The sequence below is a fragment of the Malania oleifera genome, chromosome 13, assembly GCF_029873635.1.
Source record: "Malania oleifera isolate guangnan ecotype guangnan chromosome 13, ASM2987363v1, whole genome shotgun sequence".
NCBI lineage: Eukaryota > Viridiplantae > Streptophyta > Magnoliopsida > Santalales > Ximeniaceae > Malania > Malania oleifera.
This window is the reverse complement of record NC_080429.1, coordinates 12,151,114-12,173,226: the sequence shown is the minus strand read 5'-3', so window position 1 is coordinate 12,173,226 and position 22,113 is coordinate 12,151,114.

Sequence of the window (22,113 nt, the reverse complement as noted above, 5' to 3'; positions counted from 1 at the left end):
ATAGTACAACCGTGGAGTCATTGCCGACTACATAGCCAGCTCCCTCACTACTACTGCCTCCAACGTTGGCAGTATTATCCCTAGACTCCATCCTGAAGAAGCAATCGAGAAGATTGTTTAGAAACTTAATAACCTACATATCGGCTAATACTACAATACTATAAAACTCATTTCCCTAAATTAACATTCCTAATATTAACGTACTCTGATAACTCAACATTCCCTAAATTAACATTCCTAATATTAACGTACTCTGATAACTCAACATTCTCATTCTAACTCAGTTTCCACCCCTCCATTTGGAAACAAAACCGTCAATAGATTGTCGTGCTTTTTAGAACCGCTGACTGTTCTAGAAAAAAACAGAAGTCTGTCAATGGATTCCTGTCCCTAGGTCTACAAATCAAAACTCAAAATCTTATTTTCATCCTATACCCTGGTAAAGTCTAGTCTGCAGAACCTAGGAACCTAAGCTCTAAACATTTCCACAACTAGGCAGTGTGAAACTTATCACACTTCCGGCTGGCTATGGCTCTTATACCAACTATAACGCCCCGACGCTCTAGGTGGGCCAGGAGTGCTACTATTCATACATAACTTGCATATATTTAATAACATACATAAACTACCTGCCCTAAACAGGGACTGTCACGCCCCGAACCTGGCAATGGGATCCAGGGTGTGATGTAGTAACCTAACCTATCCCTGTATCATACAAAACACAAATGATACTATAATGAATGAAGTTCTAACCCCGTGGGGTTCCCGTGCACCCTATACACATTCACATACACGACATATACGTAGTGGAAACATTCATTCCATACATACTTAGTACCATACCAGAGTTTATACAAATAGAGTCTATGCTCTATATTGCAAAACATAACCCAGGGTGCTAGCAATACCCAAAACGACAACCCCGTTATAGTCCTAGTACTTACACAAGTACTTCACGTAGTAAACTGACCTCCATGCTCCCAACACAAGGACGCCAGCTCTGGTTACTCGAAGGACCTGAAAACATGTACGTACGATAGGGGTGAGACACCTCTTAGTAAGGAAGAATCAGGTTATATGGTGTGTGACATATGAGTGTTATCATGACATATAAAAATATACACGGTTCAGTTCTAGTATTTCCACAAAAAAATTCCCAACACACACATGATCAAGTAACCCGGTGTCGTCACACCCTTCGGCAAGAAGCCAGCTCGCATTACACGGTGTCCCTGGCATATGGCGTAGCCCCAGGCTCCCATGGCATCGTACCGGTACACCTGGTGGATCCACATCCTTTGGTGATCAGCCAGTAAGAGGCGATATTTCACGCCCTCGGGTATAGAGTCGGACACTTTTGCCACTAGCAGGTGGTATTTCATACCCTCAGATATAGAGCTGGACACTCTTTCACAACTTGGAACATTTCAGAACATACGTTCCTATATCTCATTTCAAAAAATCACAACTCATGCATATTCATATAACAGTTCATTCCACACTTATTTGGTAATCACAAAATCATGATTTTCAAAATATAGCTTAAAACAGATCAAGGCCCGACCATCTCCATAACACAATATATCCACGATTTTCCAATGAAACTAGAGATGCAACCCGAGGCCCCCTTTTTCCCAAAACCGTAACATGAAAATCCCATAATTTTTACCCATTAGATTTCCCCAAATAAGTAGCCAAAACACACACAGGATTGTGAACCACAGTTCTACCGAATCCAATTTTGAAAATAACCGATATAAATAGAATCCCCTTACCTTTTCGCGAAAATCCAAACATGAACTCTACGGCTCCTAAATAGCAAACCGAGTTCCCAAAATCTATAAATCATAGTACAATAATTACTTATAATTCTACGCTCTACAGGTCCGCCGAAACAAAAATGAAAATTGAGCCTTAGCTTGATTTTTGGGTCAAAACCCGAAGACCTCAAAACGAAGATCCATTCCACATAACACATAGAGATTTCTTCCCTAATCCTCACAGTAACATTGGTTTGTCAATTCTAACAACAAACGACGAAGAAATCTAAAGAAAAAGAGCGTGACTTCGAGTTCTAAAGAGAGAGAGAGAGAGAGAGAGAGAGAGAAAACCTTAATAACTTAGATTCAAAGCAAAGAAATGGATATTTATAAAGCCTTTGACTCGGCCAACCTCGTTGACGAGACAACGTCTTCGTTGACGAGCCAACGAAGGAAATTCGTCGACGTAGTGGCGGGCTCGTCGACGAGCTTGAGATTTCCAAATTTCCCGAAACCCTTCGGCTTCTCCTCGTCAATGAACCTCTGAATTTCGTTGCCAAACAACAGAAGGGCCCTCGTCAAAGAAACTCTGGTTTCGTCGACGAAGCCTGCTTAATTAACTATTTTACCCTTTTCTTATTTATTTATTTCATATCTCACGGGTCGGGTTCTTATAACCTCCCCTCCTTACAAAAATTTTATCCTCGAAATTTGTAATTTCTCATTTACGAACTCATCCACCCAACCAAATACACATACTCGACTCTAGGAAGAGCCGGCGGCCACTTACAACGCAACCCCGTCACAATACACACATACCCTCACTTATGGCGGAGGAATACCGTGGTTATATACATATTCCATCTCGAGAGTTCATAATAACACATATCTCGAGAGTTCATAATAACACATACTCCCAGAGACAAACAACCTATACAATACAATAGCAGTATCATTCACACGTACTCAACTAACTCTACTATCCAACCTACCTCTCAAAACAACTGTGGATACTTCCGGTGTATCTCCGTTTCCAATTCCTAAGAAGCTTCCTCAACATTGTGATTCTGCCACAATACCTTCACTAGCAGTATATCCTTGGTATGTAACTTCTGAACTTTACGGTCCAGAATCTGAACGGGTACCTCCTCATACGCTAAAGCATCCCCAATTTCCAAGCTCTCGTAACTAATGCCGATTGAATTTGTGGTGTCGAAAGCTGTCACATCCCGAACTTGGCAATGGGATATAGGGTGTGATGGAGTAACCTAACCTGTCCCTGTATCATACAAAACACAAATGATACTATAATGAATGAGGGTCCGACCCCATGGGGTTCCTATGCACCCTATACACATTCACATACACGACATATATGCAGCAGAAAAATTCATTCCATACATACTTAGTACCATACCAGAGTCTATGCTCCATATTACAAAACATAACCCAGGGTTTTAGCAATACCCAAAACGACAATCTCGTTATAGTCTTAGTACTTACACAAGTACTTCATGTAGTAAACAGACCACTACGCTCCCAACACAAGGACGCTAGTTTCGATTACTCGAAGGACCTAAAAACATGTACGTACGATAAGGGTGAGACACCTCTCAATAAGGAAAAACCAGGTTATATCGGTGTGTGGCATATGAGTGTTTTTATGAAATATAAAAATATATACAATTCAGTTCTAGTATTTCCACAAAACAGTTCCCAACACACACATGATCAAGTAACCCGACTTCGTCACACACTTCGGCACAAAGCCAGCCCACACTACACGGCGTCCCCGATATATGGCATAGCCCTAGGCTCCCATGGCATCGTACTGGTACATATGGTGGATCCACACCCTTTGGTGATCAGCCAGTAAGAGGCGATATTTCATGCCCTCGGATATAGAGCCAGACATTCTTGCCATTGGCAGGTGGTATTTCACACCCTCAGATATAGAGCCGGACACTTTTTTACAACCTGGAACATTTCGGAACACACGTTCCTATATCTCATTTCAGCAAATCACAACTCATGCATATTCACATAGCAGTTCATTCCACACCTATTTGGTAATCACAAAATCATGATTTTCAAAATACAGTTTAAAACGGTTCAAGGCCCGGCCAAATCCATAACACAATATATAACACAATATATCCACGGTTTTCCAACAAAACCAAAGATGCAACATGACGCCCCCTTTTTCCCAAAACCGTAACATGAAAATCCTGTAATTTTTACCCTTTAAATTTCCCCAAATAAGTAGCCAAAACACTCATAGAATCGTGAACCATAGTTCTACCGAATCCAATTTTGAAAATAACCGATATAAATAGAATCCCTTACCTTTCCCCGAAAATCCAAACACAAACTCTATGACTCCTAAATAGAAAATCGAGTTCCCAAAACCTATAAAACATATTACAATAATTACTTATAATTCTATGCTCTATAGGTCTACTGAAACGGGAATAAAAATCGAGTCTTACCACATTTTTTAGGTCAAAACCCGAAGACCTCAAAATGAAGATCCATTCCACAAAACATGTAGAGATTTCTTCCCTAATCCTAGCAGTAACGTTGGTTTGTCGATTCTAACAACGAACGGTGAAGAAATATAGAGAGAGAGAGAGAGAGAGAGAGAGTATGACTTCGAGTTATAGAGAGAGAGAGAGAGAGAGAGAGAGAGAGAGAGAAAGAGAAAAAAAAAACCTTGATAACTTAGCTTCTAAGCAAATAAATGGATATTTATAGAGCCTTTGACTCGGCCAACCTCATCGACAAGGCGGCGTCTTCGTCGATGAGTCAGCGAAGGAAATTCATTGACGTAGCAGTGGGCTCGTCGACGAGCCTGAGATTTTCAGATTTCCCAAAACCCCTCAGCTTCTCCTCGTTGATGAACCTTCGAATTTCATCGCCAAACAATAGAAGGGCCTTTGTTGACGAAACTCATACTTCGTCGACGAAGCCTGCTCAATTTACTGTTTTACTCTTTTCTTATTTATTTATTCCATATCTCACGGGTCGGGTTCTTACAGGGAGATACGGGTGTATCATACTGATCTGTATTCTTATGCACAGTGGAAAACATAAACATTCATATATCTTCTAATTGACTTACTAGAGTTTCTAACTGTATCTTATATACTTCCATACATACTTAAAGCATAATTTGTCCTTACATTCCCAAAAGACATTCTGAACCAAGTCTAGTACATGTACAAAACTTTCGTAAACTAATGAAAAACTACGCTCCAAGTCCCTCTAGAAGACTAGGACCGATTTCCTGCAGAACCTAAAACATAGGTTGTATGTTGGGGTGAGACATTTCTCAATAAGGTGTATAATATTACACCAGTGTGTGACAACATGAGTTTATTTCAGTAGAAGCAATTAAATATTTAAAACATTCTAAATCCTGTGTGTGTGTGTGTGTGTGTGTGTGTGTATATATATATATATTCATGCAATAGATAATTCAGCATCATTACAAGCAAGAGTTCCCGAGGTTAGGGTAGGGTATAGGCCTATACACTGTACAGTCCTTCGCTCAGTACTTAACCCTGTGACTTTGCCTATTTAGTTTTTAAATCATGTATATGTATTTAGAACTCAACCCAACTTTGAAACATGAAACTACGCCATTTACTTCCCCTATGGCATGGGTTGTGCATCATAAAGCTCTGATCTAGACTTGGTTACTACAGGCTTGTCAGACATCATATTCTTCAGTCTGATTTGGCCATCACCACCTTGGTCCACGATCAACCAGTGGCCCTTCATACCAAACTAACTACTAGATACCCACACTCCAATCTAGCATGTGGTTGCACTGTGTCTCTTTGTTCTAGCAATGGTACCACACTTACTGATAATGAGCTTTTTAAGGCTTTTTGATAATAATAAACTTTTTAAGGCTCTCTAATAATAATAAGCTTTTTAAGGCTCTCTTAGTAACAAACTGTCCAAGGCGGTTCCAACATCATATATATAATTTATAATAAAAGCATATTAACCTGTTTTCATTTCATAAATCATCTATGCAATTCCATTTTCTTTCACAATCTCATTCATTCATTCTTTCATACTTTCATTCTTTCATTCATTCTTTCTTTCATACATTCATTCTTTCTGTGGTATAAACCGGCACACACCCTTTCGGTTTAACCCTTACATACTTTGTGCTCGGTACCTAACTGACATCTCTTTTCTGCATTTCTTGATAATCATTTGGAACTCTAGTTCCCATATTTTATAAACATACTTTTCATTTCAATACAATACCATTTCATATCACATGCCACACTCATTTGGTCAAAATATGATATACAATGTATATGGCTCGTGAAAATCATTTAATATGGAAAACAAGGATTTCAAGCATCTTTTACTTAAGTTTAAAACAAATAAAGATGTTTTGAGAAGTTTGAGATCATACGCCAAAACACTAGTTTTTACCAAAAATGTAAAACCATAAAACCGATAATTTTATCAAGTAGAATTTTCCAAAGGAACAGTCATATCGTACATATAAACATAAGCTACAGTTTTACCGGTTTAGTTTTCTAAAATAACTGATATCAACAGATCCCGTAACGACCTGCTTATTTTACCATAAATTTTTTTTTTCCATAATAATATCCAATATAATAATTCTGGAAAATCATAATCAACCTAGACCCATAAGTACTAGGAAATAACCTAAAACACAACACAAATTCTTGAGCAGCAAGAAACGTAAAATCATATACATATCAAATTGTCCAACCAACACAATACCAGAGTCTAACTACAACTTTCATAAACATACACATAACCCAAAACATCCAAAAGTGGCCTAGGGTCACCAACAAAAAATCTTTCAAACTCTAGCAACAAGACTTACCCTTTAGACAGGGTAAAACAGCTGAACTCTAGCGCTATGGAGCTTTATCCGCTCTTTTATCCGGGGCTCCTGAAATGTTTAAATAATTTGGGTGAGACACCTCTCAGTAAGGAAAATAAACTAATACCGGTGTGTGGAAACATGGGTAATTCTGTGATATACATATAACAGTATAAAAATCATACTTACTAAATCTACCCGTATCATATCTATAGAAAAACATATTTTATCATATAATGGTATAACATACTGGATTTTTGTACTTATAAATTATCTCATATAACTGTATATAGAAAACACCCTGGATGGATAGCTGGCTGTTGTCATGTCTTACCCTCACATGATTGGGTGTGCAGCTCGAAGGCAAGACTTAGCAATGACTGGCCGACCACACTAGATAAAACAAAAGTATGTAAGTACGATGGGTTTGCCCTTCCTGGTTCGAATACCAAAGGGACGCCTGTGCTAGAATAAACCACATCAACTGCTGATCTCCCACTGCCCCATCAGCAAGCGGTAGCACTAACATAATCATAATCGTGATCATATAGCTACGGTACCGTGCTTCGTGAAAGCCTAAACCAAGTAAACCAGGTTCTAATAACATATAATATATTTCCAAATAATGATACATGGCTATTTCATAATAATAACTGTCAAGTTAATATCTTCATATAATTTTGCATAACATATCATAAAAATCTTTGGCCCTTACGTCGCCGGTATTTCACATAAAATTCTCAGCCCGTACGCCGACATATCGTATAAAAACCTTGGCCCGTACGCCAACATATCATATAAAAACCTCGGCCCATACGCCGACATATCATATAAAATCCTCAGTTTGAAAAATCTTTGTATCATTCTAACATTTTCTCGGAAGCGGTAAAAACATACTTATTTTGTAAACATAATACTCCATCATTATAATTTTCCATGGTAAATTTTACTCATGCCACACAAAATAGGTATTAATCATATTTATGATCAATATCATTTTTTCCAACATAATTCTACAACATACATAGTTATATGAAATTAAATGCTGTAAAATAATAAATACATTTTCATGAAATCTTGACTTAGTTTATCCCCTTACTTGATTTATGAAAAACCCCTACAATGTCTAGTCTTACACTTGCAGGGTTCCCCATTCAACACCCTGAAAACAACATCTTCCTAAACAAAACTTCAGTATTTCTTTGATTACTACATTTTCTACAACTATAGGAAAGTCAAATATTAAATAAAAAGCCTTACCCTGAATTTGGGAGGGAGTCCAAATTAGCCCCAACAACAATCCACTCCAGCAGCCTTGAAGAGAACTTCCTCAGGAGTGTCGTGGAGGCTTCGGATCATCAATCCGGCGAAGAATGGACCCAGAATATTAGAGAGAAGGGAGAGGGGATGAACAGGAGAGAGAGAGAGAGAGAGAGAGAGAGAGAGAGAGAGAGGGAAATTCCACGTGAAAATTATGCGCTGAAAACTGAGTTTGAACTATTTATACACCTACACTCGTCGACGAGCCACATCACTGTGTCGATGAGGCCACAAAGGAAGTTCATTGATGAACACTTATTTCTCGTCAATGGAATTCAGAACTAAAAATAGTCTCTCGGTATATTCTCGTTGACGAGACATGCGTCCCCGTCGATGATCCCAATAAGCCACTTCAGCTTTCGTTGATGAGGACCTGCTGTGACCCTCTTTACAATTTCCTTTCCCTCCTTTTATTATTCAAATACCATAATTCTTTGGGTCTCTATAGATCCCCTTACCTTTATCCTAAAAATAACCGAGAAGCTCGAAAATCCAACCCTAGATTTTTCCCAAAATCTAGAATCTTCTTTGCTAGACTAGTAAATATTCGCTCCCTAATTGTCACGGTATCTTCCGATTGTTGAAATGGCCAACAAACAGCGAATGATCAAAGAAAGAAAGAGAGTTTACTCTGGTTCTAGAGAGAGAGAGAGAGAGAGAGAGAATTTTGCTTTCTTAATGAAGAAACAAACAAAATATCCTATTTATAGACCCTTGACTTGGTCCAACTCATCGACGAATTGGTCCTTCATTGATGAACCACAGAAGGCTCTTCGTTGACGGGGTTCTGAATTTCGTCGATGAAGCATAGAAGGGCCTTCATCGGCAAGAACTTGGACTTCATTGACGGAGCTTCTAAAAATCCCCTATTTACCCTTTTCTTATTTTATGGATTCGGGTCTTTACAATACCCCCTCCTTATAAGAATTTCATCCTCGAAATTTGCTAACTAGTACCAAGCATACTCTAATCTTACAACTCAGCTTACAGAAGAGTTGGCTGCCACCCACATAGCGGCTCTAGCCCAAGTTTATTACCTACCCTCACTTATGGTGGAGGAATACCGTAGTTACATCATAATGTCCCAAGAGATTACAATATTCAAACAAAACTCTCTCAGAGACCATACATACTATAAATCTGCACAACCTACTCTACTAAACCTATATACGTGCTTACTTACACACCATTCTGCTTACTTATCTGGTACTGACCATCTCTAAATAACTGAGGATACTTCTGATGTAACTCTGACTCTAACTCCCACAAAGCTTCCTCTATTGCGTGATTACACCATAGTACTTTCACTAATGGTATCTCCTTAGTGCGTAGCTTCTGTACCTTCTGAGCTAGAATTTGAACGAGTACCTCCTCGTATGCTAAGGCATCACCGATCTTTAGAGGTTCATAACTTAGCACGTGTGAAGGTTCCTACACGTACTTCCTTAGCACTAATACATAAAACACGTCATGAACTCTGTATTACTTGAAAAAGGTTATTTAACTTGGTTGATTGAATTTTGATTCAAGAGTATATAAATATACATATATTCTTCAAAGACCTCATTATTGAAAAACCTAGTTTGATTAAAAGAGTGATCTTGAAAGTACCTATACATATACATAGCTATTTTAAACAAGATCATTATTTGATTTATGGTGTGTGATTGATTGAAAGGTTTGATTCAAGTGTGTGTTTGCTAAAGGATCTATATTTTAGATATACTAACGATTGATTAAATATCCTTGAAACTTATAACTATACATTTTATTGAGGGATATTTTCTGGAAAATAATATATTCAGTTTGTGATTGAATACTTGAAATAAAACTTTATGATTTTAATTGAGTTTATATTCAAGACAAAGTTTTTGTTAGCAAGTTCAAATCAAACATACTTGTGCATTTTTGCAAAGTGAACCAAAAACCCTAGTTTACTTCAAAACATTTTGAATATATCTTTACTTGGGAGTTGTGGTTAAATAGAGATTTGTGTGTTGAAGCATATCATACATAAAACGATTATATCATTTTTCATACATTCATGAGCTTCAAGTTATATCATATGTTAATGTATTAGGGTTTTGAATTGTACTTACCAGCTTTTGTTAGAAGCATTGTTTTGAGTGTTAATTTTCAGATTCTATTGTATACACGGTTCGGTGTGTGAACCGGTGTGTGAGGAGAGAGTTGTATCTCTTGTAAGCAGCGAAGTAGGAGGAAGCTGTGCCTCTTATAAGCAGTGCATTGTAAAGGAAGCTCCGTCACACTTTAAGGAGCAAGGTTTTTATGAATTCTTGAGTGGTTGCTCAAGGCGAGGATGTAGGCCAAGTCGGCTGAACTTCGTAAAACTGTGTTTATCTTCTCTTTTCCCTTTACTATTTATTTTCAGCACTGCATTTAAATTATGTATATTGCATGCATAGATTGGATAGTCTTGCACAAGAGTAATTGAGTAACAATAATTTATTGGTAAATTTATAAGAAGGGTTTAAGAAGTAAATAAGTGTCTTAGAATTTTTTAAATACCCAATTCACCCCCCCCTCTTGGGATTACACCTGATTCAACACTCTGGATAGTGCTGGAGGTAACGCCACTCAATAAGCAACCAGACGTATCCTTTCTAGGATCTCAAATGGCCCAATATACCGAGGGCTTAACTTCCCCTTCTTCCTAAACCTCATTACTCCCTTCATTCGAGCGATCTTTAGGAATATCATATCTCCTACCTCAAACTCTAGCTCTCGTTGGCGAGTATCTGCATAACTCTTCTGCCGATTATGTGTTGCCCTGATCCTCTCTCTAATTAGCTCGACCTTTAAGGAGGTCTGCTAAATCAGTTCTGGTCCTAGTATCTACCGCTCGCCTACCTCATCCCAGTACAACGGAGATCGACACTGACAACCATACAATGCCTCATATGGTGCCATTTCTATACTAACTTGGTATTTGTTATTATATGCAAACTCCAAAAGCGATAAATATCGTATCCATTTGTCTCCAAAATCCAATGCCCATAGCATAACCTCTAAAGCCTGAACAGTCTTCTCGGATTGTCCATCCGTTTGCGGGTGAAACGATGTACTGAATATGAGCTATGATCCCAAGGCATCCTATAGAATCTTCCAGAAATGAGAAGTAAAATGTGGGTCTCAATCTAAAATGATAGAAATTAGGATGTCGTGGAGTCGTACAATCTCTTGCACATATAGCTTTGCCAGCCTATTTAGAGAATAGCTAACTTTGATGGGAATAAAATGTGCAATCTTCGTCATCCGATCTACTACAACCCACATAGCATTCTGCTTATGCACCGTTGCATGTAACCCCGACAAAAAATTCATCAAGATATGCTCCCACTTCCACTTGGTAATGTTAAGTAGCTGAAGTGGTCCTGCTGGCGTCTGGTGTTCTGCCTTAACCTGCTGACATGTCAAACACTACTCTAAAAAATGAGCAATCTCTCTTTTCATGTTAGATCACCATAAAGATTCCCTTAGATCTTTGTACATCTTCGTACTCCGTGGATGTACGGTGTAGGGTGAATGATGTGCCTCGTCTAGAATGACCCGTTTAATTTCGACGTCATTTGGTACACAAATCTTGCTATGGAATCTCAATATCCCATCTCTTGATACATTGAAATCTGGCTTTGAACACTTTTTAAGATAAGGAGTGATTGATTGATAAAATTGCTCATCAATGAGATGGAAGAAACATGAAGGGAATTTTTCTATTGCGGACAACTTTTAGTATTTTGGACATAAATTTTTTTATATGACTGCAAATTGAACGTTCTTAGTATCAATAGAAAGTTAAGAAAAAAGTTCTACAACTTTCATGTTAGGCACTTTTTATGATAATAAATTATTGATTAAGAAAATTACTCATCAATGAGCCAAAAGAACCATTAAGGGGATTTTGAAAAGCTTGTTTTGGAATTTTTCATTTCAAAAAGGTTTTTTGCACATTTCTAAAATGATTTCCCATGAAATATAGAGTGCCTAAGGTCAGTCTAAGGTCATGGTTGAACTTCAATATAAATTATGAGGAATGCATGCACATATGAACCCTAATTACAATTACAACTTAAAATAAATGAAATCTTCATTCTTCTATTCGTTGGAATATGCCGAGGTGTGATCTTTAAGTGCATTTACGTCTTCCATTTTGCATCATCATCAGTGCTTCTAGATTTATTAACTTGTTCAAACACTCAATGCACAAATGAGATATTGTTGTTTGTCATAATCAAGATAGGGATTGGACTCAAAAAGTCAATAAAGTGTATGGCGGAGACTAATAAAGATTATCTAGGCTTGGAAAAAGGATTTGATTATGGTCAAGACATGAGAGGTATAGTTAATTTGAACGCATATGAAATATAATTTAAGACACGTAAGGCATGAGGATAAGAATCATTTGAGTAACTGTTAGAAAATTGAGCTTACTTCCATGAGGGAGACAATTCCACTCAAGGTAAAGAGGTTGATTTAGATATACTAAATGATCTATAATGCTACATTTAAGGAAAAATGATTAGAACTTACAAGTAAGAGGGAGATTTGTGATACCCCGTGGAAGAAAGACTTAAAATGATTAGATATTACTACCCATATCAATAAGGTGCACCTTTCTTTTTGGGAGCCTTCCCATAAGAACTCCATGGTTAAGCGTGCTTGGCTTGGAGTAATCTTGGGATGGATGACCTTCTGGGAAGTTTTCTCAGGAAGTACATGAGTGAGAACAAAACACACTGAAAATGACACGTGTTGGTCTATGGGGTCAGTCATTATTCTCATGAGGCCCGTCCCTTATTGTCTGGTCTAGGTGGAGTAGGAGAGACGCAGTGCTTCCTAGCAGACCCAGGTTGGGGTGTGACAAAATAGTATAAGAGCGATTACCCGGTCGGAAGTGTGATGAGATTCACATCGGCTGGTTTTGAAAATGTGTGGGTTCGCAACGAGGACATTGCATTTTGTAAGTGGGGGAGAATGTGATAACCCATGGAAGAAAGACTTAAAAGGATTAGATGTTACTACCCATATCAACATGGTGCACCTTTCTTTTTGGGAGCCTTCCTATAAGAACTCCACGGTTAAGCGTGCTTGGCTTTGAGTAATCTTCGGATGGAAGACCTTTGGGGAAGTTTTCTTAAGAAGCGTGTGTGTGAGGACAAAACACATTGAAAATGACACATGATGGTCTGTGGGGCCAGTTATTAGTCCGATAAGGCCCACCCCCTGTTATCTGGTCCAGGGGGAGGAGGAGAGACGCAGTGCTCCCTGGTAGACTCACGTTGGGGCGTTACAAGATTGTTCAAAATTTTACGTGTGAGTTCGTTCCACATTGAAAAAAAAGTAAAGTGATTGATAGGTGCTTATAAAAATAGTTGAGTTCAAAACCTAATATACGTAAACTTTTAAGTGAGTGTTCACTTATGCGTATCAAGTCCCATGGAAAATTTCTCGACGCTAACATTAATTACTATAATTAATTGGGATGAGCTTAAAAAAAATTATAAGTAGATAAGTTTTATTGCGATCAATATATATGTAAGAACCCAACCCGAGTTATGTAAATCGAATAAATAAGGAAGGGTAAAAAGGTTAATTTTGCAGGCTTCATCGACGAAGCCATTGTTCTCATCAACGAAGGCCCTTGTACTCTTCGTCGCTAAAATTCAAAGTCTCATCGATGAAGAGATACCGAACGTATTGTAAAATATCGTAATAGGGTTCATCGCCGAAGGAGCCGGTTCGTCGACGAAACGTGTGGATGATTCATCGATGAAGGCGTCATTTTATCGACTAGGTTGGTCGAGTTAAAGGGGCTATAAATATCCTCTTTCATTGCTTCATAGCTAAGTAAGCTAAACTCTCTCTCTCTCTAGAACCAGCGAAATCTCTCCTTCTCTCTTCGATTCTTCACTGTTCGTCGCTTAATTCAACAATCCCACGTTACTGCATAGATCAGGGGAGGATTCTCTATGTTTTTAGAGGATCAAAAAGTCGTTTCGAGGATTTTCAGGTTTTGACCCAAAAACCGAGGTAAGGGTCCGATTTTAGTTTCATTTCAGTATATATGTAGTAGTAAAAATTATAGTGAAATATAATTCTTGGATGTTTAAGTTTTGGGAACTCGGTTCATAGTTGTGGAGCTGTAGAGTTTGTATTTTGGTATTCGGAATAGGTAAGGGGATTCTATTTATATTAGTTATTTTTGAAATTAGAATCGGTAAACATGTAGTTTACGATTGTATGTATGTTTTGGTTACTTATTTGGGAAAATCTATTAGGTGAAAATGCGGAATTTTCGGGTTACAATTTTTGGGAAAATTTGGGGTTTTGGGTATCATCTCTATTTCGGTTGGAAAATCATATGTTGTATAAAATGGTAGTAATGAGATGACCGTACATGTATTTGTATTGAACTGTATTTCTCGAATTGAAAACAATATGATTTGTTTTATACTCAAATAAGTGTGGAATGAAATGTTGTATGTAAAATGTTCTAAGGTTTTATAAAACAGCTAGGGGCGGCTAATTAACGTATGCTGCCGCCATGTCTCGGCTAATTATCGTGGGCGAGAGTGTCCGACTCTATATCCGTGGGTGTGAAATATCACCAGTTTTTTCCAACTGGTCACCAATGGGTGTGAGTGGCACCGTACTGGCAACGGTATTACTGTGAGGCTTTAGTTATTGCAGGGTATCGTATGCTTGAGTGTGATGACACTAACCGTATATTTGGTATCGTATGTACTGGAACTAAATTGTGAAAATACTGGAACTGTAATGTGTTATGTTTTATGTGAAATAACACTCATATGCCACACATTGATATAACCTACTTTCTTCCTTACTGAGAGGTGTCTCACCTCGAATATACAAATTTTTTTCAGGTCCTTCGGGTAGCCGAAACTAGCATCCTAGCATTTGAAAGCATGGGTGTCGGTTAGCTACGTTTAGTACCTGTGTAGGTACGAGATTTGTAACCGGGTTGTCAATATTGGGTTTTGTAGACATCCAGAGTATGTTTTGTATTTTGGGAACGTATATTCCAGTTATGTGTAGACTCTGGTATGGTATGATGTATGTATGGAAAGAACATTTCTACTACATATTTGATGAGTATGGATATGTATGTGAATATATATAAGGTGTACGTGAACCCCATGGGATCGGAGCCTCATTCAATATAGTATCATGTATATTTTAAATCACACCTGGGGCCCACTTGCGGGTTTGGGGCGTGATAGCTTGGTATGAGAGCAAAACCAGGTTGTTAGGTTTTGTAGACTTGGTTAGGTGTGGTTATGTGTACATACCAGAGTATAGGATGTAGGAAATGGGTAAAGTAGGTCGAGGGTTGTTTTGTTGCTAGATGGGGATTTATTGGCAGTGTTCTATGTTTTTCATGGAATAACGATTTTAGTAAAACCACGGCAAACCATTGATGGTTTCGTGTCGGTGTGGCAGGACATACCTTGACTTATGAAAGTAGTAGTTGACATGATTAGCTTTCAATGATTGTGTTAACTGTGTATGATATAGGAAGTCTAACCGATTCCTATCCTATTCTCAGAATGGAGCCCAAGGATAACAACTTGGATAGCGGTTTCAAGGGGACTACGAGTGATGAGTCTCCTTCTGTGCCTTGGGGTTTAACGATGTAGGTTATGCAAGAGATTGGTCAGAGTGTTAGGAGACGTGAGCACTCTCTTACTGCTACGTGTTGTACCATAGAGAGGTTCACCCGCATGCACCCTCCGATGTTTACGGGAGGACTCGATTCGATAGTAGTAGAAAACTGGGTGCAGAAGACTGAGAAGATATTGGAAGTTCTGCACTGCACTAACCAGCATAAGGTTCTCTATTCTACCTTTCAGTTGGCAGGAGAAGCGGAAAGATGGTGGATGACTGTGAGTTTGCTTGAGAAGTAGAGAGCCGGTCCATCTGGTATGACTTGGAGCTGCTTCAAGGAGGTATTTTTCGAGAGATACTTCTTAACTTCCACTCGTGACGTGAAGGTTGATGAGTTCGTGAGCCTGACTCAGGGAACCCTGACGGTGCAGAGATATGCTGCCAGATATATTGAGCTATCTTGTTTTGCGTCGTATTTGGTCTCAAATGAGTATGAGAAGGCTCAGAAGTTTGAGAAGGGTCTGAGGAAGGATATCCGTAGGCTTGTGGGGATGTTGCAGATCCAAAAGTTTTTTGTTCTAGTGGATAAAGTCATCATAGTTGAGATTGACCTCTAGGGGAATGAGGTGGTACAAGAACAGAGGAAGAGGCCATATCTTATGGTTCTCAGACTGGTCCTCTACAGGAATAGTGGAAGAAGAAGAAGAACTATAATTCGAGTTATCCCTAGAATACTGAATGACAGGGTTCTCAGGGGGATCTGTCCTCCGCACTGTGAACCAGATGCCGTAAATGGCATGATGGTGAATGCCAACTGTTTTGGGGTAACTGCTACAACTGTGGTAAACCGGGCCACATATCCCAAAATTGTCAGGCATAGAAGAGTGACATGCCTGCACGGATCCAGAATTGTGGAAGTAATCAGATGCCTCAAGGAAACTATCAAGCAAACACAGCTCTGGTGAGGGTGTACTCTCTTATTCCAGTAGATGTGGAACATGCTAGGAACGTGGTGACATGTACCATGTTATTGCTTTTGAATAGAGTTGTTGTTTTATTTGATTCAGGAGTAACACATTCTTTTATATATGCAAATTTTGTGAAATTGTGTGGGGTTGAAACCCAAGTGATGGATGAGTAGTTGTCTCTGGCTACACCGGCTGGGAGTGTAACGATTTGTAGTAAGATGTTGGGAAACTGCCTAGTGGTTATTCAGGGAAGACTGCTACCGAGGAACCTAGTAGTGTATGACATGTGCGGATTTGACGTCATACTAGAGATGGATTGGTTATTCTCTAGTTATGTGGTGATTGATTGTCGTAGGAAGGTAATAATGTTCAAACCTCCTGGGGAGCAGAAGTATGAGTTCATGGGATCATGTGTGCGTTCGACGCCATAAATTCTATCAGCTATATAGGTGAGAAGGTTACTCTTGGACGGTTGTTAGGGTTACCTAGCTTGTGTGAAGGAACCACCTTAGGATGCCTTGAAACTTAAAGACATCCAAATAGTTAACAAATTTTAGGATGTATTCTCGGAAGACTTACCCGATTTACCTCCTGATCTGGAGGTGGAGTTCACTATTGACTTGCTGCCAGGAAAGGCGCCGATTTTTAAAACTCCATACCGGATGGCTCCAGCTAAACTTAAAGAGTTGAAGGAGCAGTTACAGGAACTACTGGACAAGGGCTTTATCCGACCGAGTGTTTCGCCCTAGGGAGCTCTAATATTGTTCGTGAAGAAGAAGGACGGGTCGATGCGAATGTGCATTGATTATCGCAAGATCAAAAAGGTAATAGTGAAGAACCGGTACCCGTTGCCTTGTATAGATGATCTGTTTGACCAGTTGTAGGGAACGCAGGTCTTTTCGAAGATCGATCTACGGTCAGGGTATCATCAGGTGAAAGTTAGGACGAAGGATGTTGCAAAGACTACTTTCCGAACTAGATACGGTCACTACGAGTTTATGGTTATATCGTTTGGGTTGACTAACGCTCTGATGGTATTTATGGACCTAATGAATAGGGTTTTCCATGAATATCTGGACCAGTTCGTTATGGTGTTCATTGACAATATTTGGGGCATATTCTAAGAGTTCGGAAGAGCACGAAAACCATTTGAGGTTGGTATTTCAGGCATTACGAGAGAAGAAGTTGTATGCTAAGTTGAAGAAATGTGAGTTCTGGCTAAACAAGGTCGCGTTTCTAGGCCATGTCATGTTGAAGGGCGGTATCTCAATTGATCCTGGTAAGATAGAAGCAGTGGTTGATTGGGTGAAACCAAAGAGCGTGCAGGATGTTTGGAGTTTCTTAGAATTGGCTGGGTATTTTCGGTGGTTCGTGGAGGGATTCTCTAAGTTATCTGGCCCTATGACACGGTTAACGAGGAAGGGTGTGAGATTTGATTGGACCGACGAGTGCGAGCAGAGTTTCCAAGAGTTGAAACACCGACTGGTCACTACTCTGATTCTAACCTTCCATCTGGGGATAGTAGTTTTGTGATTTAAAGCAATGCATTGCTGAAGGGGCTGGGATGTGTGTTGATACAACAGGAGAAGGTAATTGCTTATGCTTCTCGACAACTCAAGGAGTAAGAGAAGCATTACCCCATGCAAGATCTAGAGTTGGCGGCGGTAGTATATGCGTTGAAGATTTGGAGACACTACTTACACGGTGAACAGTGTGAGATCTTCACGGACTACAAGAGTCTCAAATAATTTTTCACACAGAAGGAGTTGAATATGAGGCAGAGAAGGTAGTTAGAACTGATTAAGGACTATGATTGCACGGTTAGCTATCACCCGGGGAAAGTTAACGTGGTAGCTGATGCATTGAGTCTGAAGTCAGAGCATGTGTTAGTATCTACAATAGTAGGTCAGCATCATATCAGACGAGATCTGAAAAGTCTTAGCATGGAGTTGGTGAATGGTAATCATCAGACTTTCATTGCTAGCTTGGTGATCCAATCGACGTTATTTGAGAGGATTAAAGCTGCATAGGCTAATGATGCGGAGTTAGTAGAGGTTGTAGAGAAAGTGCAACAAGGGTTTGCTGTAGATTTTAACATCTCTGAGGGAGGTGTGTTGAGATTTGGGACTAGCATCTGTGTTCCAAACGACGAGGGGATAAAGAGGACGATCGTGGAGGAGGCACATCGTTCTTTGTATACAGTACATCTGGGTAGTACAAAGATGTATCGGAATTTGCGCGAATCTTTTTGATGGAGTGGCATGAAAAGGGAGATTGCTCAATTTTTAGAACAACGTTTGACATGTCAGCAGGTAAAGGCTAAACATCAGAGGCCAGCAGGGCCATTGCAGCTATTGAGAATTTTGGAGTGGAAATGAGAGCACGTCTCCATAGACTTTGTCACTGGGTTACCACCTATAAGGGCAGAATGCCATTTAGGTAATCGTGGACAAGTTGACTAAATTTGCTCACTTTATACCGATGGAGGTTAGATACTCGTTGAGTAGGCTAGAAGATTTGTACGTGCAGGAGATAGTCAGAATGCACAGGGTATCGGTGTCCATTTTGCATATCGAGACCCAAGGTTCACTTCTCTATTTTGGAAGAGCTTGCAGGAAGCACTAGGGAAGAAGCTTACTTTCAATACAACGTTCCACCCCCAGACTGATGGACAGTCAGAGAGGACGATACAAATTTTGGAGGATATGTTACCGGCTTATGCATTAGACCTCGATGGTAGTTGGATGTAGTTTCTACCATTAGTGGAGTTTGCCTATAACAACAGCTTCCAAGCTAGTATCAAGATGGCACCGTTCGAGGCATTGTATGGTCGGAGGTTTCGGTCTCCTTTGTATTGGGATGAGGTCGGTGAATGGCAAATTTTAGGTCCCGAACTCGTACAGCAGGCTTCTGAGAAGGTCAGATTGATTAGGGATATGATTAAATTAGCTTAGATTCGGCAGAAGAGTTATGCGGATGTTCATCGTCGTGAGTTGGAATTCGAAGTTGGGGGTAAGATATTCCTGAGAATTGCTTCGATGAAAGGGGTGATGAGATTTGGGAAGAAGAGCAGGCTGAGCTCGAGGTATATCGGACCATTTGAGGTATTGGAACGAGTGGGTCCGGTGGCCTACAGGATTGCACTACCCCCAGCGTTGTCAAGGATCCATGATGTGTTCCATGTATCCATGTCGAGGAGGTATGTGTTGGATCCGTCGCATGTTATTAGTTTCGAATCTTTAGAGATTGGGGATGCTTTGGTGTATGAGGAGATACCTGTTCAGATTTTGGACCGTAAAGTTCAAAAGTTGCGTACCAAGGAGATACTGTTAGTAAAGGTACTGTAACAGAATCACTTGGTTGAGGAAGCTTCTTGGGAGTTAGAGACGGAAATAAGCCGGAAACATCCACAATTGTTATGAGTAGTGGTTTTAGTAGCAGGATTGGTATAGGTATGTATATATGTAATATTCTGCTATTGTAGTAATGTCGTGTGGTTAGTCTCTGGGAGAGTTTGGTAGTATTATGAGCTCCCGAGATCATGTATGTATGTAATCACGGTATTCCTTCGCCATAAGTGAGGTTATGTATGTATTTGGGATGTGGCTGCTATGTGGGTGGCCACCGACTCTTCTTAGAGTCGAGTATGCATTTGAGTATGTAGTTGAGTAGGTAAGCGAGACATTACAAATTTCGAGGACAAAATTTTTGTAAGGAAGGGAGGTTGTAAAAACCCGACTCGAGTTATGTAAATTGAATAAATGAGGAAGGGTAAAAAGGTAAATTTTGTAGGCTTCGTCGACGAAGCCATTGTTCTCGTCGATGAAGGCCCTTGTATTCTTCGTCGCTGAAATTCAGAGTCTTGTCGATGAAGAGATACCAAATGTGTTGTAAAATATCGGAATATGGTTTGTCGCCGAAGGAGCCGGTTCTTCGACAAAACGTGTGGATGATTCGTCGACGAAGGCGTCGTTTCATCGATGAGGTTGGCCGGGTCAAAGGGCTATAAATATCCTCCTTCATTGTTTCATGGCTAAGTAAGCTAAACTCTCTCTCTCTCTCTCTCTCTCTCTCTCTCTCTCTCTCTCTCTTTTTCTCTTTTTCTCTAAAACGAGCGAAATCTCTCATTCTCTCTTCAATTGTTCGCTGTTTGTTGCTTGATTCAACAATCCGACGTTACTGCGTGGATTAGGGGAGGAATCTGTACGTTTTTAGAGGATCAGAAAGTCGTTTCGAGGATTTTCGGGTTTTGACCCAAAAATCAAGGTAAGGGTCCGATTTTAATTTCGTTTCAGTATATATGTAGTAGTAAGAATTATAATGAAATATAGTTCTTGGATGTTTAGGTTTTGGGAACTCGGTTTGTAGTTTTGGAGCTGTAGAGTTCGTATTTTGGTATTCGGAAAAGGTAAGGGGATTCTGTTTATATCAGTTATTTTTGAAATTGGAATCGGTAAACATGTAGTTTACGATTGTATGTATGTTTTGGTTACTTATTTGGGAAAATCTATTGGGTGAAAATATGGGATTTTCGAGTTATAGTTTTTGGGAAAATTTGGGGTTTCGAGTATCATCTCTATTTTGGTTGGAAAATCATATGTTGTATAAAATGGTAGTAATGAGATGACCGTACCTGTATTTGTATTGAACTATATTTCTTGAATTGAAAACAATATGATTTGTAGTATACTCAAATAAATATGGAATGAAATGTTGTATGTAAAATGTTCTAGGGTTTTATAAAACAGCTAGGGGTGGCTAATTACCATACGCTGATGAGTATAGGAACATGAGTTCCAAAATTGTTTTAGGTTTTGTAAAGCAGCTAGGGGCGACTAATTACCGTATGCTGCCGCCATGTCTTGGCTAATTACTGTGGACGAGAATGTCCGACTCTATATCTGAGGGTGTGAAATATCACCAGTTTGTTCCGGCTTGTCACTGATGGGTGTGAGTGGACACCGTACTGGCAACGGTATCGCTATGAGGCTTCGGTTATTGCAGGGTATTGTATGCTTGAGTATGACGACACTAACCGTATATTTGGTATCGTATGTATTGGAATTGAATTGTGAAAATACTAGAATTGTATTGTGTTATGTTTTATGTGAAATAACACTCGTATGCCACACGGTGATATAACCTGCTTTCTTCCTTACTGAGAGGTGTCTCACCTTGAATATACAAATGTTTCTCAAGTCCTTCGGGTAGCCGAAACTAACATCTTAGCGTTCGGAAGTGTGGGTGTCAGTTAGCTACATTTAGTACCTGTGTAGGTACGATTTTTGTAACCGGGTTGTCAGTGTTGGGTTTTGTAGACACTTGGAGTATGCATTATATTTTGGGAACGTATATTTCAGTTATGTATAGACTCTGGTATAGTATGATGTATGTACAGAAAGAACATTTCCACTGCATATTTGATGAGTATGAATATGTATGTGAATGTATATAGGGTGTACGTGAACTCCACGGGATTGGACCCTCTTTCAGTATAGCATCATGTATGTTTTAAATGATACAGAGACAAGTT